We start from the raw sequence: 18,248 nt of genomic DNA on the forward strand, positions 1-18,248 counted from the left end.
CGAACCAGATGGGGCCCCAACCGACCCCGAAGGGGCCCGAGGGCTCACCAACGGGGTCGAGCCGCTCAAATGCGCGGCGCATGGCCTAGTAAAATTCCTTCATTTGAGTGAGAGTCGCTCCAGCTCCCGGAAATGGCGCAAAGTTGACTCTGGCTTCGGCTCCGCATAACCGTGCCTAGAGCGTTGGAGGTCCTTACCTCTTTCGACAACAGACGCCAGTTGAGGTGAAGTCGAAGTCCGCTTGGATTTCTTCTTCTTCTTGGGCCTCTTCCCTGAGCGTCCAGATGACCTCGAATTGGATGAAGAGGACTTAGGGCTCTGTGAGCGATCCAGCGACCTCGTCTTTTTCTAATGGGATCGTGACCTCCTCAGTGTCTCGCTCAACAGTGTCGACTGCCGAGCCGCAAGCAACTTCAACACCCACTCCCTCAAAGTCTTCCAGCCATTGCCCGGCAGCCTGAACATGACTTCGAATCGTGGTCGAGTTCAAGACACCACAGACATAGGCAGTGGGGATCGGTAACCGACATCCCTCACACACGAAGTCGTCAAAAATATCGACAAAAGTCGAGAAAAAAGCCTGCCAAAAAGCAGCAGAGGGGTAGCTCTTCCCAGATGCTCGCTTAACTGGCACGGAAAGAAAAGAACTGACGTCAGCGCCCCTGGGTTGCGCCTCTGTGGGCACCGTGACATCATACCTGACGCTACCGATGCCATCGAAGTCACGGGGAGCTGAATGGAGCCACCGACATCTCGCGCAAGCGGTATTGCTCAGCAAAAGTTTTCCAGATCCAGCCTGACACCTTGGAAATTCAAAGGTAAGGAATCTGAAGCTAGAAGTCTCTATCATATGTACCCCATAACTAAAAACAAAATCAACACATTTACACAGGGACCTGGAGTTAACGATAGGGGAGAGAGACAGAAAGTAATAATTACACATGGGGTGAAAGATTGACACCACGAGACAAGAACCAAAAACTGATACAAGAAGAACTACAGGTCAAGGCACCAGACTGGGAAATCTACACCAGGGTCACAATTTAAATGAAATCTACTCAAGTGGGGAGTTGAGAAGATCACAAGATCCCACCTCCCTCACCGCTCATGAGTCTCTTGTAGGAATATCCATAGCTAGGAGTTTATACAAAGCTAAGCAAGACATTGCCTACAGTAGATAGGCTGCGTAACGGCAGCACTGCACTACATACAAAATCCAATCATAACATTAAGTAACATGACTGTTCACTCCGACTGAAATATCTATATTCGGGTAGATTAGTCACAAGGAGGTCTTGAAAGTTACAATGATCTTCCAATCTAACGTATCTCCTTAGTCCAAGGACCCTCTAAAACAATGAAAACTACAAATCTTAATTTGCTTATGGCCATAACGTTGCCACCTGGCCGGTTCTTACCTGCATGGCCAGTATTTTAAAGCCACAGCTGGTGCAAAAATAAGAAAATCACCAAAAGCGTTTTTCCCCTTTACCAGTACATCCTTTAAAAAAAAAACATAGGAAGGTAGCACTTTAAAATATGATCTAGAGGGGACAATGATCCCTGACTAATAAAGTAAACAAAGACAAGAAGGCCATATTAAAAAGTATTCAAATTCTATATAAAGCTCTATTTAAGTATCATGTTCCAGAGCCGGTTTTTGGCCGATTTTGTTACAGGGCCGAAACGGCCTGGGGATTGCCCGGTGCCTGGTATGGCCAGTCCGGCCCTGGTCTGTAGGACCAGGACCAACTTGCCAAGCCAATCCGACATAGGTGCATTGCTCCTGGGCTAAAGATTAAGGCTGCTCCCACTCAGAGCATTTCCACAGTAGCAAATCAGATTCAGCTGGACCTCGCATAGAAAGCAACCAGCATCGTGGAGCCCTCTTCGGCAACAACCTGCAGCTTTGTCCCACGGAAGGAATCAGAGCTTCATAAAAAGTGACTACATCTTAAGGTAGAAATCCACACCGGGTGAAGGTACCAAAAGTACCCGGCAGGTGAAGGACCCTCCTTGGGCACAAAATTCACATTTCTCCTACTCTGAGATTTCCCACCTAAAGTCAGCAGCTTCACAGAAGCCTCATCCATCGGCTATCCAATGGCATGGAGTCCTCTTCGGTCACAGCCTACTGCCTTGCCTCACTCAAGATTTTTGACTTCCATTTCAGAGGCTAAGTCCGAAGGTAAAACTTCAACCGAGACAAACCTGATTTCTGTATCCAACCCGCGCTCCATCACAGTCAGCTTTAACTTGCTCTTAGGTACTAGTCAATCACAACCAGACGACCGCAGATTGGAGCTTAACGCTTTTTGGCGCTATTTTTATATGTAAAATTTGCAAATTCATAAATCTGGTTTCCCATCTTGTGTTTTTGTCGTTTTGGTGTCAGTTTGGTTATTATAGTATTTTAACAGTACCAGTTTACCTCACAAATAGAGCCCGAAGCAACTGAAAGACGACAAGTTAACGTCTTTAAAAAGCCTTCCACTGGGCAGGAACACGTGCCACCCCATTTTCAGTGACCTTTGATCGGTTTGAGCTAGAAAGAAAATATTTTTGTTATCATCTGCAGATTATGCAGCAGTTGATGGATCATGTGGCAAATGTGGGAAACCCATAGTTATGTGGGAAACGTTGCAGAGGCAGAATCGCATATTTTCAGTGGCCCTGGTATTTGGCTACCCTGACATTTGGCACTGGAGGCAGGCTCCTAATATATAAAAAAATATATAAAACTTTAATCACTAGTTGGAGTCTCTCCATTCCAGGCATATATTCCCAAACACCTGAGTGGATGCCTAGAAAGGCGGAAACTAATGCAAAGTCTTCCTCAGCTCTGAAGGGTACAAGGCTGTTACAGGAGTGGGTAGCCCCAGGACAGAAAACAAGCAAAAGAAAACATAACCTCAAAGAGCTCTCTTTTACAGTAGGGGTGGTCCCTTCCATGGTGATCGCATCTCTTTTCTTAAAGGCAGTCAGACTAAATTTAAAATAACACAAATTGGAAACAGTACAGCTGGTGTGATAGCTTAAACCCCTTCTTTATTTTTACAGTATAGTGTTTTCGTTACTAGCGTAGCAGCACAAAGAAGAGGGGGACACTGAACACTCGGAGTACGGTAAGTACTCACACATGGAAGTGCACACAGCCCTCTGGTGTACACATGGAAGTGCACACAGCCCTCTGGTGTAGTAAGTGTCGAGCTGTCTTGAGGCCCGATGAGCAGGTATTAAAAGAATGCTGTGTTTAATAACAGTCACATTGAAAGTAGGGCTGAGTCTGGAAGTATTTTAAAAGGAGGAGATGGGGAAGGAACATGAGTGGTCGCTCTTAACAGCAGTTAGGGAACCTTGCTAGGGAAACAGGTCTTTGTAATGAGTTTTTAACATGGTCTATGGGACAAAGAGGAAAATAAAGAGCTGGCAGGTTCCGAAAAATACCCACCCGAAGTGCCTCGAACACAAAATGACTTGATACTGACTGAAACGGGGTGCACACACACGCACACACACACACACACACACACACACCACTCACTGCGGACAGGCGAGGCCATCTCTGTTCACGACCGTTAGAATACACCCCTATGAGGCAAGACTGCCTAACAAATGGGATCTCCTGCTCGGCTTGTGGCAGTCTGGTGTCACGTGACACGTGGCGTCACGTGACCTTTCCTCAGTGTGGCATCCAAAAGTGTGTCTTGAGGGAAACGCTTTGCATTGGAGTCAACGGTGAAAGACGGAAAAGGCTCTTTAATGAAACGCTTGAGTGCTCCTCCTGCGAGGCATAGCTGGTACATCTGCTGCATATACAAGCAGACAACGCTACCAAGAGGAGTCTGCACACAGAGGACTCTCGAACCAGGAGAAAACACCCAGCTGCTACACTGCCTAACTATACATTCAACTAAAAAAACACACACAAGAGTTATGGGCGTTCTGGGGATGTGGCTTGAACCAGATCTCCACTTGTGGTTGGTCCGCTGAGTCCATGCCCAACGTACTGCCCGGCTGTAATGTTTTGAACCATACTCCACCATGTAGGAACATGCATGCTGTCCTTGAAGGAGAGGATTTGACAACACCCAACACAGCTTGAAACTCTAAGGATTCTGTAGTAAATTACTTCTCTACTCTTCTCCACTAAATAGAATGTCCATGACATGACATGACATCATAGAATGCCTGGGTGACTCTTTGGCTCAGGGTGTCAGTTAGTCAACTCAGGCTGAGCTGCTTGGAGCCTGCTCCTGGTGGGGTTACATCTGTACTTACTATCTTCTCCTACTCATCTATACAAGAAGAGAGCTACAATAAAGGATTATCTAACTATACAGCTGGACTGTGTATCTTCCTTTACTACAGATTCCCTCACCCCTGGCTGTGCAGAGGTCTGTATCCCAACCTCAGCTGGTGAACAAATAGCAAAATGAATTTGGTGGGCCAACCCTGGTGTGCAGTCAACCCACTCACAAAATCACACAGCCAAGAAAGGGTTTTGTGCCAAGTAATGCTGCGCTGGTAGAGCTATGCAATGACCTCGGTGCTTGGGAAGCTGATCCCTTGACTCCTTCGATCTCCAACGCAAGGAACCAGAGGATTTACCTGTCACTACTATGCTGAATGTCAACAACGTGCTCACGTCATTGGATGGCTTAGTGCAGGAGTTCTCAAACCACACTTTCCAACTCCAAGTGAACAACAAAAAAGGAAGTAGAGACTACGAATTGAGGAGGACAAGCTTTTGCTGCAAAGGGGCTACTTTATACCAAACTCCCAAAAACCTACCAGTTATTTGCTCTTGGGTGAATTGATCAAACTGACGCTATGTCCATTTGTGGACGTAAACGCTGCAGTCGCCGCAGAATTAAGACATCCACACAGCCTTCTGTGCTGTTTGGGAAACCATCACCCAACACCGGGGTCGAATAGTTTAACAAGTACATGCTTCTAAAGTACAGTATCTTGGCGCACAAGCAAGAATGCAATTAAAGAACTTCACGTTACTGGTTTATCTAGGCCACCACTGATTTTGTTTGTGATTACAGAAAAATATGCGGTGTCCATGCTAAGAAGCAGTCGATTTGATGGCATTCCCAGCAGTCTGGGTTCTCACATAGCTCTTTATCTGAAGTTAATGTATTACTGCAAAAACCAACATTCCAGAGGTCTTTGTTGCTCGGGTCAAGAGTGGGTCCTCGTTCAACCATTCAGGATGGAAGGCTAGACATGATGTCACAGAGGTGTAGGGTGAGGTGGGGACATGTCTGTGACAATGTACAACACGGGGACTCTACAGGGGCTATCACTGCACTCTCGGAGGGGGGCTCCGTAGAATGATCTGTGTTGGCAGTGATACCTCTTGTGTTTGAGGGATCTCAAGGTCTCTCTCAGTAACAAACGCCTCATTGCGGGCAACCAGGTCAGTGCTTTCATACCCAGGCTTCGACTAAGCTGAGGAGTGTACACTGTGGCCCTCATCCCTTGGAGGAAATCGCTCTGGCCAGTTGAGAGTGGCCCAGTGTTGCCACGCCCAGCATCACAGGAACACAGACTGGTTTTACTGGGTGGGAACAGGCACCTGGTACATATAGCAAGGCACTTCCGGGTTGGTAGAGAGCAGAGGCTCATGCCAGTTACCAGCTTACCCTAAGCTGTGAATAGGGAAATGCAATGTGCTCCCCAGGAGCCCACCCTGCCCCTGGCATCCTCCCACAGAGTGGGACCTTCAGTGACATCCTCTGGCCCATACCGTGCCTCTGCACCTTATTGAAGGGCCTGGAGGCCAGCTAGGACGAACGGACGGAGGGCGTGGCATTCAGCCATGTCTTGTGGCCACTACTTCTGGCGTTACTGCCCAATGGGCTGGTCCTGTGGCAGAGGTTTTACATCATTACTTAGCACGATTTTGTTACAGGAACTTCAATAAAAAATGCAACTTTTGGGACACACTTAACTTGCACTTGAGCAACCTACATGCAAACTGGAAGCATGTGTTTTTTTAGGTTGCAAGTAGCTGCAATATAAAGGCCATAATTTACAGACATATAAAAATGCTATTTCTACAGCAGCATTCAGTACCAGAAAGTAAGGGTACCAACTTATAACAGCAACAGTGCAGAGACCAGTGCACAGAGTTGGATTTAGGATTAGATGTATGAGATGCAGGCACAATAATGCCATTTCACTATAAAAAATATACCCATTTCTTTTCTTTGGTGGCTGGGGGGGAGAATTTTCCTTTAGCACATTCATCACTTCAACAGTCCTTTAAACTCTGTCCCAACAAATGGTGGCCCTTTTCTGTTTTTACACAATGAGGTCTGCATAACTTTTTCTGTCTGTCTTCTTCAGAAAATGGAGGAGGGGTGAAATGAACAGCTCCTACCAGCCAATCACGTTCCACGTTCAATATCAAACATACATTCTGTGGACATTCTTGGACATCCATATATCGTACACAGGGAGTGAAAGCAAACATTAATTTGTCTTTAGTTGGTAATTGTATGAATCTTTTTCTGTAAGTCGTGTTCAAAAACCCTCATTCACTCTAGCTTTGAGGGTGGTATATTTAGATTTTCCGCCTTGTTAGTTAGGTGAATAGCATCATCATTGGGGTTTTTCCGCCTGAGTTTCCAGTTCTCCAGGTGGTCTACATTCCTCCACCTGGAGGGAGACCATCTAGTTTATGACAGTCGTAAAGAATCCTCAGTTCCTGAGTATTGAGTTTAATTAGCATGGAAGCGGTAACATTAAAATCAAGGTCGGTGCTCAGGTGGCTTTTGTTAGTGGTCGACCGCACCTGGTATTTAATCGTGAAACATGTCTGATGCAAGATCTGATGCTGGGGTCAACACCATCCCCTTGAAGTCGCAGATCATGGTCTTCGACCATGCCAATGTGCACTGTGACCCCTTCACCATACTTACTGGGCACCGCTTCTATCTGTGAGCAGGGATATCTGAAAGAGACACGTTAGTGATAGATTCCTTACCTTAGAATATCCCCAGGCGTCAGACTGGATCCGGAAATTTTTGCGTAGCAATACCCCTGCGCGCTGTTAGGCGTCGTCTGCGGCTCCGCGTCCGTCGTCGGCGTCGTGAGCGCCGGGATGACGTCATCGGAGTATATAGACGGCGCCCATGCGCGCTGACGTCAGTTCTTCTTTTTTCCGCGCCAGCTAGCGCAGATCCGGAAGAAGCTCTACCCCCAGTCACTTTTTGACTGAAAACTTTTTGATCTTTTTGATCCTCTACTTAGTCGATTCTCGACTATCGGTGCCAGGGATGCCCGGGTTCAAGCCTTGCTCGAAGTGCGGCCGACTCATGTCGGTCACGGACCCCCATCGCCGGTGCCTGAAGTGCTTAGGCCTCGACCACGACGATCGAACCTGTGACGACTGCCGGGCCCTGACGTCGAAGGCTAGGCGGGAGCGGTCCCGCAAGCGTCTCGAGCTGAGGCAGTCGGCCCCGCGCCGCTCCAGGTCCCGGTCCCGGTCCCACGGGAGGTCGAGGGACAGGTCGCGAGGTCGGAGTCATCGACGCTCCGGGAGTGGTCACCGATCGTCTGGATCCAAGTCCTCAGGTAAGAGGCATGAGAGGTCGGAGCGCCACCATCGGTCCTCCGACCCGCCCCGACGCTCGCTCGATGCGGCCGGGGGTTCGGGCGACACCGCCCACGCGGCTCCGCGGGAGTCGCAAGCGTCGCCGCCTGCCCCACACCTTCGGGTCCCTGGGCACGGCGCGTCGCAGGAGGAGGTCGAGAGGTACCTCATGGCCATGAGGGCCCTCCCTCCTCAGTCGGTTCCCGTGGCGCCTTCGGGCCGATCGGCTCCGTCTGGAGGTCCTTCCGGGTCGGGCGCTTCGGCCCCGACGACGTCGGGTGCTTCGGGCCCGGCGCCGCTGGCGACTTCGGTCCCGGCGCCGCGCGACCTCGCTGGATCCGGCTCCGGATCCGGGACCTCGCCGGTCGACCTTACGACCTCACCGGCGCCGTCCCTTCAGGTGTCGTCCCCGGCAGCCGTAGTGGTTGCCGACCCCAATGCTTCCTACGGTCCGCCTCAGGCGTCGGAGGGGCGCCGCTGGGCGCCGATTCCGTCGGCCATCGGAGAATTCTATCTCCACGAGGAGGCCCTGGCTGTTCATCCTGGTCTCCAGGAGCTGGGTGACGAGGAGCAATGGGAGGGGTCCGAGGACCCTCTGGCACGTGATTGCCAGTCACATCAGGACTGGACATATGAGCTTGGGGAGGCCAGTGGTATTGACACCTCGCCAGACACTGGATTTACATCGCCCCCGACTGTGGCTTCGGAGGCGGGTTCTGCTTACAGCGTAGTGTTGACGAAGGCAGCTAAGGCCCTAAACCTTGAGCTCCCCGTCGCGGCCGTGAGGACTAATCTCCTCACTGAGGTGCTCAAACAGCAGTCCGGCTCCGCGGAGCCCCTTCTGCCGTTCAATGAGGCCTTGTGTGACGTTCTGCTGGGCACTTGGTCCAAGCCCGCCACAGGTCCCCCTGTGGATAGGAACGTGGCCAGACGCTACCGCCCGGCACCGGGCGACCCTTGCTTTTTGTCCACCCACCCCACCCCCGAGAGCCTGGTCATCCAGGCCTCCACTTCCCAGACCGCATTCCCGACGGCCCCGCCCGATCGGGAATCCAAGAGATATGAGCAGTTCGGGAAGAAGGTCTTCTCGTCTGTGAGCCTAGGGCTCCGGTCAGTCAACACCAACTGTCTCTTGGGCCGCTACACCCACACTCTGTGGGACACGGTTGCGGAGGTGCTGCCACAATGCTCTGAGGAGGTCAGGGCTAAACTCAGCCAAACCCTTGCGGACGGCCGAGATGCGGCACGATTTTCCATCCGGTGTGGGCTGGATACCACGGACTCACTGGGCAGGGCGATGGCAACGACGGTGGCGGTTCGACGCCACGCCTGGTTGAGGTCCGCCAATTTCTCGGCCGATGTCCAGGCCACTCTCCTGGACATGCCGTTTGATGGCCGTCGCCTCTTCGGCGACAAGGCAGACCATGCGCTGGAACGTTTTAAGGACTCCAGGGCCACGGCCAAGTCCTTGGGCCTTGCGGCCCCACGCCAGCAATCGGGTGCCTTTCGCTCCTTTCGTGGCCACGGAAGGGGCGCCCCACCACGGACCGTCAGCCACGCGCCGCAGAATGTTCAGCAACGCGGTGGCGGCCGTGGGTACCGCCGTGGCGGTGGTCGGGGCCAGCGGCGAGGCCAGTCCACACCTCCCTCAGCAGCCCCCGCCTCAAAACCTTCCTAGTCCGAGTTTTCAGGCCCATGTGACGCCTGTGGGAGGCAGGGTTCGCCATCACCTCTCCCACTGGCATACAGTCACTTCGGACAGGTGGGTGCTGCAAATTGTCCGAAGGGGTTTCTCCCTCCCCTTCGAGTCTTCCCCTCCATCCATGCCACCTCAATGCCACCGTGTGTCGGGGGATCACTTGCGACTTCTGCAAGGGGAAGTTTCGGCCCTCTTGGCCAAGAGGGCCATCGAGCGCGTTCCTGGGCCAGAAGTAGGACGTGGCTGTTACTCCCACTACTTTCTGGTACCCAAGAAGGGCAAAGGGGGCCTACGCCCTATCTTGGATCTGCGGAACGTGAACGGCTTCCTCCGTACGGAGAAGTTCAAGATGCTCACTTTGGCTCAGGTCCTGGCTGCCCTGGACCCAGGAGACTGGATGGTAGCGTTGGACTTGCAGGACGCCTATTTCCACATCCCCGTCCTGCCGGCCCACCGGCGTTACCTGCGGTTCACGGTAGGCCACGAGCACTTTCAGTTTACCGTGCTCCCCTTCGGCCTTACCAGCGCCCCACGGGTGTTCACGAAGGTGATGGCGGTGGTCGCAGCCCATCTGCGCAGGCAAGGGGTGTCAGTCTTCCCCTACCTCGACGACTGGTTGTTGAAGGCGGGCTCGCCCCAGACAGTCGTCAGCCACCTCCAGACTACGGCCGACCTCCTGCACTTGCTGGGGTTCTCCATCAATGTGCCGAAGTCACACCTGTGTCCCTCTCAGAAGCTCCTTTTCATCGGAGCGGTTCTCGACTCGGCGCAGTTTCGGGTTTACCCACCCGAGCAGCGGGTTCGGGATATTCAGGCTCTGATTCCTGTCTTCGGGCCGTTATCCCGGGTCTCGGTCAGGTTGACGCTGCGGCTTCTGGGACTGATGGCCTCCTGCATCCTTCTGGTGCGTCACGCCAGGTGGCGGATGCGGGCTCTGCAGTGGGACCTGAAGTTTCAGTGGGCCCAGCATCAGGGCAACCTGTCCGATCATGTCCTGATCTCGGAGGGCACTGCGAGACAACTGCAGTGGTGGCTCACGGACCGCGACTGGGTCAGTGGCAGATCTCTCTCTCTACCCCAGCCGGAGCACGTAGTTGTGACGGACGCGTCCCTCCAGGGCTGGGGAGGCCACATGGGAGAGGCGGAGATCAGAGGCCTCTGGTCTCCGGCGGAGTCCCGGCTCCACATCAACCTTCTGGAGCTGCGGGCGATTCGTCTTGCACTGAAGGCATTCCTCCCCTCTGTCAGGGGGAGCGTGGTGCAAGTGTTCACCGACAACACCACCGCCATGTGGTACTGCAACAAACAGGGCGGTGTGGGGTCGTGGACCCTTTGCCAGGAGGCTCTGCGCCTCTGGCAGTGGCTGGAACATCAGGACGTGACTCTGGTGGTTCAACACCTGGCAGGTTCTCTGAATGCCAGGGCGGACGAACTCAGCCGCCGGTGCATGATGGATCACGAATGGCGTCTGAACTCGGACGTGGCGCAAGGTCTCTTTCGACAGTGGGGAGAGCCTTGGTTAGATCTATTCGCCACAGAAGAGAACGCGCAATGTCAGCAGTTCTGCGCGTTGGAGTTTCCAAGGCGGCACTCGCTCGGAGACGCTTTTCGTCGCGAGTGGAGCTGCGGCCTGTTGTACGCCTTTCCGCCTATACCACTTCTGCCCAGAGTGCTGAAGAAGATCAAGCGCGACCGGGCCCAGGTTATCCTTGTGGCTCCGGACTGGGCTCGAAGATACTGGTATCCCGAGCTACTCAGCATGTCAGTCGATCCCCCGATTCGTCTGCCTCTTCGGGAGGACCTTCTGTCGCAGCAGCAGGGGACGGTCCTGCACCCGAACCTGTCCAGTCTCCACCTACAAGCTTGGAGATTGAGCGGCGGCAGTTGAGGCCATTTGACTTGCCTCCCGAAGTCTGTGACATCATTCTGGCAGCCAGGCGTCCCTCCACTAAGTCGGTATACGCCTGCCGGTGGAATAGATTTGTGGCATGGTGCGCAGCAAAGGCTGTGGATCCCCTCTCTGCACCCCTTTCGGAAGTGCTGCTCTTTCTTCTTTCCCTTGCCCAGCAGGGCTCTGCTCTGGGCACTCTTAAAGGGTATCTCTCTGCTCTTTCAGCCTTCTTGAGGCTACCTGATCAGCCTTCTTTGTTCAAGTCCCCTATAGTGAGTAGATTTCTGAAGGGCATCACACACATGTTCCCTCCTGTTCCCTTCGTGATGCCCCAGTGGGACTTGAACCTTGTTCTCACCTATCTGATGTGTGCTCCCTTTGAGCCACTTCATAACTGTCCTCTTCGCCTCCTTACGCTGAAGACGGCCTTCCTGGTTGCCATCACCTCTGCCAGGAGAGTGAGTGAGCTCCAGGCTCTTTCTTCTTCTCCGCCTTTCCTGTCTGTTCACCCTGATAAGGTGGTGTTGCGTACACGACCTTCCTTTCTGCCCAAGGTTGTCACGGCCTTCCACATCGGGCAGTCCATCACCTTGCCCACCTTCTTTCCGCCTCCGCATCCCTCGAAAGAGGAGGAGAGGCTCCACCGTCTGGATCCAAAACGTGCGCTCTCCTACTACTTGGACCGCACTCGCCAATTCCGGGTGGATGACCAACTCTTCGTTGGTTACGTGGGCGCGAAGAAGGGAAAGGCTGTACACAAGAGGACCATCTCCAGGTGGATCATCTTGTGCATCCAAGCATGCTACTCCATGGCGAGGAAGGAGCCCCCGGCTGGATTGCGGGCTCACTCCACTCGGGCCACGGCAACGACAACTGCCCTGGGCCGCGGTGTCCCCCTGCAGGACATCTGTCAGGCAGCCACGTGGGCCTCGCTGCACACGTTCGCAAGACACTACTGCCTGGACAGTCAAGTCCGGAGGGATGGCTTCTTTGGCCGTTCCGTCCTCCAGGACTTTCTGGTGTGATATTGGTTCGCAGACCCACCACCACGGGGTTGGTATTGCTGGGGTATCTATTCTAAGGTAAGGAATCTATCACTAACGTGTCTCTTTCAGATGCACAAGTTACTACTTGTGTAACGATATATCTGTAAGAGACATTAGTTAGTGATAGATTCCTTACCGCCCTCCCATCCTCCCCGTTCTGCGAACCGATATTTAGGGTTAAGGTCATCCCCTTTCAGGGCCCTAGTTTTATGGCACCAGTGTTAGTTCTATCATGGCTCTGCGTATCTGGCGCGGAAAAGCTGTGTTATCAGAACTGACGTCAGCGCGCATGGGCGCCGTCTATATACTCCGATGACGTCATCCCGGCGCTCACGACGCCGACGACGGACGCGGAGCCGCAGACGACGCCTAACAGCGCGCAGGGGTATTGCTACGCAAAAATTTCCGGATCCAGTCTGACGCCTGGGGATATTCTAAGGTAAGGAATCTATCACTAACTAATGTCTCTTACAGATATATCGTTACACAAGTAGTAACTTGTGCATCTGGTGCCCGGCCTACAAGAATGACATGATCACAGGCTGGCTGAGCAAGGCCTTCGGCATGCCCATTGAGCTTTGGGTGCAGACCATACAGTCAAGCGCAAAGTCCCACATCCCACTGTACTCTCACCTTGGGCTATGCCCAGTACACTCTGGGTACACACTGCAGTGAGTACCCCAGCCGCCGTGGCTGATTCACTGATGTAAAAGAAGATGTAATCTATGAAGTCATGTGAGTTGGGTTTGTGTTGTGGTTGTATTTCTCGACATACCTGGAGCATTTTATCAGCCTTTAGGTTTTGTAAAGTAACTAGTACATCCACTAAATGGGTGTTTTGGGGTATTTCTAGGATATGTCTGTACCAAATGCTATATTATCTATCAGCCAAGGAACGATAGCGTCACTTTAACAAAAGATATTCAGCAAAATGACGTTTTTTTAATGCTATCCCTTGTTATCGGCAATCTCAGTTTAGTAAGCACCATATTATGGAGCACAGCAGTGCCATAATATGGTAATGGTGTGAAAGAATGGCACATCTCCAGCAGATAATATGCATATCAGATTTTTTAGGTGTGAGAGTCTAATTTGTGAGGCATGCTTTTGAGTTCGTTATGAAATTAAATAAAGCGCGACACAACCCGGAGGTATCTACACGGCTCTCTACATCACTCCATGACACTCCATCTGTTCTCCTCCATTCCCCAGAAATTAATGTTGCTACTCGCGCAGAAGATGGCTTTAGTTGTTAGAAAGTCCCACTTTGCTGTTTTCTTATTTTTTTGAAATTTGAATACCGCCCACTTCACAAATGCACATTCACAAATGTAAGCAGAATAATCTATTTAAAGGGCCTGTGTGCAGCCATCACAGCTTTGTTTGTGGTTCAATAGCACACGTATACTTACAACGGGATTAGTCCTATTGTGAAAACGGTTTTCAGCAGGGAGTGTCAAAATGTTTGAGTGTTTGTCTGAGAAAGATCAAATGATGAAGAGTTTTAGTTGGTGGGGGACTTGACCTTTTACGTCCAACATTTGTCTTCATCCCTTTGAGCTAAGATTAAACCAGCATTTAGACTGCAAACATTCCACGCGCCGTGAACTGGGTAGACTGGCTTCAGAACCAGTTCTTCGTAAACCGGGCTGTGCTTTGATGCGCAATGCACGCCCCGCCTTGAGCAGGCCTTGGCTTTGTGTGCTTCAAGGCCGGCGCGAGCACTGCCACACACAGGTTTATGGACGGACGGCCCTCGGTAACCTTTAGGGTACTGGAGGGGGGCGGCGCCGGTTCGCAGCAGCGCGCACGCGCACGGCACCGTTTCAAGGGGTGGCGGCTGGGCAAGAGCTTATGGAGCACCGCTTCAGCTCCTTCCGTGTTAAAGGGGAAGGAAGGCGGAAGTGGGCATACTGGACTGGTCAGCGAAGCTGGTCAATTTACAACATTTGTCTAATAAATAACTAACGCTGAGGCCCAAAGTTCTTGAACGCAGCGCAGCTGCCTGTCGCGTTGCCAAATATCAAGCCCAAGTAGAGGCCACCTCAGGTACCCTTCTCACCCCTCCCTACATTCCCGGGCTCTCTAGTTCAGTCTTGAAGATTCTTACTTCTTTTTCATCCCTGCGTTCTCCCCTTTTCTCTTCTCTGTATTTGTCTGCTTTTCTCTCTCTCCAGTTGTTGGTCAAAAACTGATGATGGGAAAAAGCTTCAGTACCCAACAAGCATTGGCGAAGCCGATAGGTCTTGGCTATGCAAGAGCTATTGACTTTGCCAATATGTTTCAGCAATGTTGTACACCAGAGTGGCTGCTATTCAGCATGGCTAAAAGTTAGTGGCGTAAAGGAGAGTGTCGTGGGGTGTCGTGGAGTGTTATATAGTGACGTAGGGAGCAGTGTAGTGATGTTGGGTGAAGTGAACTGGAGTGTTGTGGAGTGAACTGGAGTGTAATGGAGTGGTGTGGAGTAGAGTGCTGGAGTGCCGTTGAGAGAGTAGAGAGTCGGATAGTGGAAGGGCGTAGAGTGGAGTGTCAGAGAGTGGAACGGAGTAGAGTGGAGTGGCATAGAGAGTCGTAGAGCACAGAGGAGTGGCGTGGAGACTGTTGCATAGAGTGGAGTAGAGTGTTGTAGAATAGAGTGGCATACTGCAGAGTGGACTGATATAGATTGGAGTGACATAAAGTGGAGTAGTGTAGTAAGTGGAACGACACAGGGTGGAGTAGAGTGGAGTTCAATAGTGTGGAGTGGAGTGACAGAGTGTTAGTCGTAATACTTTCTTCGGCTTACAAAGCCATAAAAGATCAAAGTACAAACATATTACACATCCTGTTACAAAAGAACATCAACATGTATAAGAGCAATTAGTTAAAAACATATCTGCAACAGAACTCAAAACCAGCCCAGCAATATAGCCCAATTAGCAATATCTCTTCCAAATGTTAAGTGACCCTCTAATAAAACTAATTACAGCATAACAAATCTCTGTCAAATCTAGGAACAATAACATTCGAAAGCCTTCCTGATGTGAATTAATACTGCGTGAACACAGGAGTGGTAGTAAAACGCGAGACCTCAATGAATTATAAAATGCACAAAAAAGCTTTTCACAAGGGCAAGAACGGAGATTCTTAAACCATGCCCCTTGTTGTGGAAAAGCTAATAGAAAATACAATGCACCCCAAACCGAGTTTAGTTAACTTAAACCTGTATTGAGCATTTTTAATATATAAAAGGCAAAATATCATCTCATGGTCAAACGCTAGAACATGATAATTTGCCAGAGAAGTAAGCTGAGCAGCTTGTTTCCTACACCTAAGCTGAGATTGCTCCAAACAGGCCATCTTTATCTGGGCTCTAGCTGAGCGTGAAGATCGGCAGGGTTATTAACGAGCTCTATGGGTCTCCACCTACTAAAAGGGCGCTTACTATACCCAAGGCATGGTATAGACTCCGCGCTATCCAGGGCCAGATAATCCTGGAGAATGTATTTAGAACATTCTAGTTCCGGCTTGGCCACATTTTTAACCAAATAAGGCAGCCAAACCCAAAATGTCCTCTGCAAAATGTAGCCCCCTTTCCGTGTGACAAAAGATGGTTGGCCCTCCCTGTGGGGCCATCAAGAGTCTTCGAAGGAAGCTGTTCTCCACAGTTTGGAGTCTAGAGTAATCACAAACCCCCCACACTCCAGCCCTGTATGTCATTTCCCTTACTGGTCTGTGGCCTAACTTAGCCGCAAAGCGAAATATTGCTTCCACGGCTCTATGAGTTTAATGCACTCTCAGCACCATCAGGGACTCCCAGTTAACTTGTGGGTCAAAGAGCAGATACAAATACCAAAAACTCTCTACTTTGGTGGCTGGGCTCCCTGAATAAAAAAAGTTTTAGATTTTGTTTTCTCTGGCCCACAAACCATTATGAAAGACGTCTGGTGGTTAATCTTGAAGTCTAGAAATGACTAACTCCATAAGGGGGTCCAGGGCTTGCTGAAGACTGATTGTATTCTTGGCTAATAGGATGGCATCTTCTGTGTAGAGAAGTGTAGTGATAAAACGAGTGTCTGGCCGTGGGAAATCCAATTTATTTTGCAGTAGGTGAGCTTCTAAACCCTTTATGTACATGAGAAACTAAAACATGGACAGGATGCAGCCTTGCTGAACACATTGATTACAGTATATAGATGACGTACATTCTGCCCCGGGGTCAAAATGGATCTTAAGCTGAGTGTTCCAGTGCGTTCTCCAAAAAGAGAGCAGCCACACTTTCTTCTACCACCCGATTGCCCATCATATCCTACAATTTGGACCGACTGCCCATGCGGAAAGCACACAACAGGTCCATGAATGCTAGGTGTAAAGAGCCTTCAGGGGCTTGGTGTACTTACCAACAATGAGCAATAGGTTCAACATTTCCATTTGTCTATTGTATGAAATGAACTGCACGGGTAGTATGTTTGCACCTTGCTCTTTTATGACTTTTTTAAGCCGAGATAACGTTTTATGACCGACTGTCAGAGTGGCGTGGAGTGGAGTAGTGGTGTGGAGTAAAGTGCTATATAGACTGCCATTGAGAGAATTGCATAGAGCGTTATAGAGTAGGGTAGTGTCAGAGAAAAGTGTTGTAGAGTGGAGTTGCATAGAGTGGATTAGAACTTCATACAGTGGAGTAGTGTGGTGTGGAGTGTCACAGGCCATAAAGTACAGTGGTGCTGAGTAGACTGGCATAGAAAAGTCACGCTGAATGCCCTGGTTTTGAGAAAAGTAGTGTAGAGTGGATTGGTGTAGAGTGCAGTGACGTAAAGTGGCGTAGAGTGCAGTGGGACAGAGTAGAGTGGTGTACAGTGGAGTGGCGCAGTGTAGATTGGAGTGGAGTAGAGTGCAATGGTGTACAATGTAGTGGTGCAGACTGTAGTTGAGTGATGTAGAGTGCAGTGGCATAAATTAGATTGTTTCAGAGTAGTGTGGAGTAGCCCAGAGTGGAGTGGTGCAGGGTGGAGTGACGCACGGTGCAGTGGCGTGGAGTGCAGAGTAGATTACAGTGGCACAGAATGCAGTGGCGTAGAGTGCAGTTAAGTGGCATGAGTTGAGTGGTGCAGATTAGAGAGCAGTGGCAGGCAGACAGTGCAGTCTTGCAGAGTAGTGTTTCAGAGTGCACTGGGGTACAGTGCACTGGCATAGAGTAAAGTTGGCAGAGTACAGTGGTGTACAATTTTTTTTTTTTAAATATATTTTTATTGCAGGAATCAGTAAATCAATACAGTATCGACCAGCATTGTGTTATGAACGACATATACAACAGAAAGCCCACTGACCCCCCTCCATAACGTTTGTACACAGCCAATAAGCCCATATCCCTGGGGTCGGGCGGCAAATGCAGCTGGGGTCAGTAGAATGCTGGAGCTGGTCCGGATAAAACACTGTCCGTCTTCTGCTTTTCTAAACAAACCCAAAACCCCCAAAGCAAACCCCCCCCTCAAACTGCCCATTAACTGTGGAACCCCCCCCCCCCCACCATCAGCGCCAGGGAGCTCATCAACATAGGATCCATTGCTTGACCCACGGGGAAGGTAATGGTGCTATCAATGCTAATGTTTATCGGGACTCGGGGCGAGTTGCCTCATCACATTCGGCGTCGCTGGGGGTACAATAATCTCTGAGGGCCTGCACCAGCGTTTCCCACTCTAACGCGGCCTCCTGCGCCTTCTCGTTACCCTGCCTCCAAGCCAGCTGGTATCTTAGCGCGCTCTCACCCGCCGCCCACTTCAAAAGCTCACTGTGCCATCTGCTGCCTGCCGGACCAGCCCGTGCCTTCCAGTTCCTGGTCACCTCTCGCTTAGCAAGTAGGAGCCCCAGGTCAATGAATTTACTGGAGATTTTATTCCGAGGGGTATGGGGGAACCAGTGCAGGAGCCCTACCGCCACATCGAATGATAAATGCCTCCCCGTCACCTCCTCTAAGGTCGCCGCTACCTCCTGCCAGTAGGACGTCAGTCCTGGACAGGCCCATAG

Source organism: Lissotriton vulgaris, chromosome 10 (assembly GCF_964263255.1).
Source record: "Lissotriton vulgaris chromosome 10, aLisVul1.2, whole genome shotgun sequence".
Lineage (NCBI taxonomy): Eukaryota > Metazoa > Chordata > Amphibia > Caudata > Salamandridae > Lissotriton > Lissotriton vulgaris.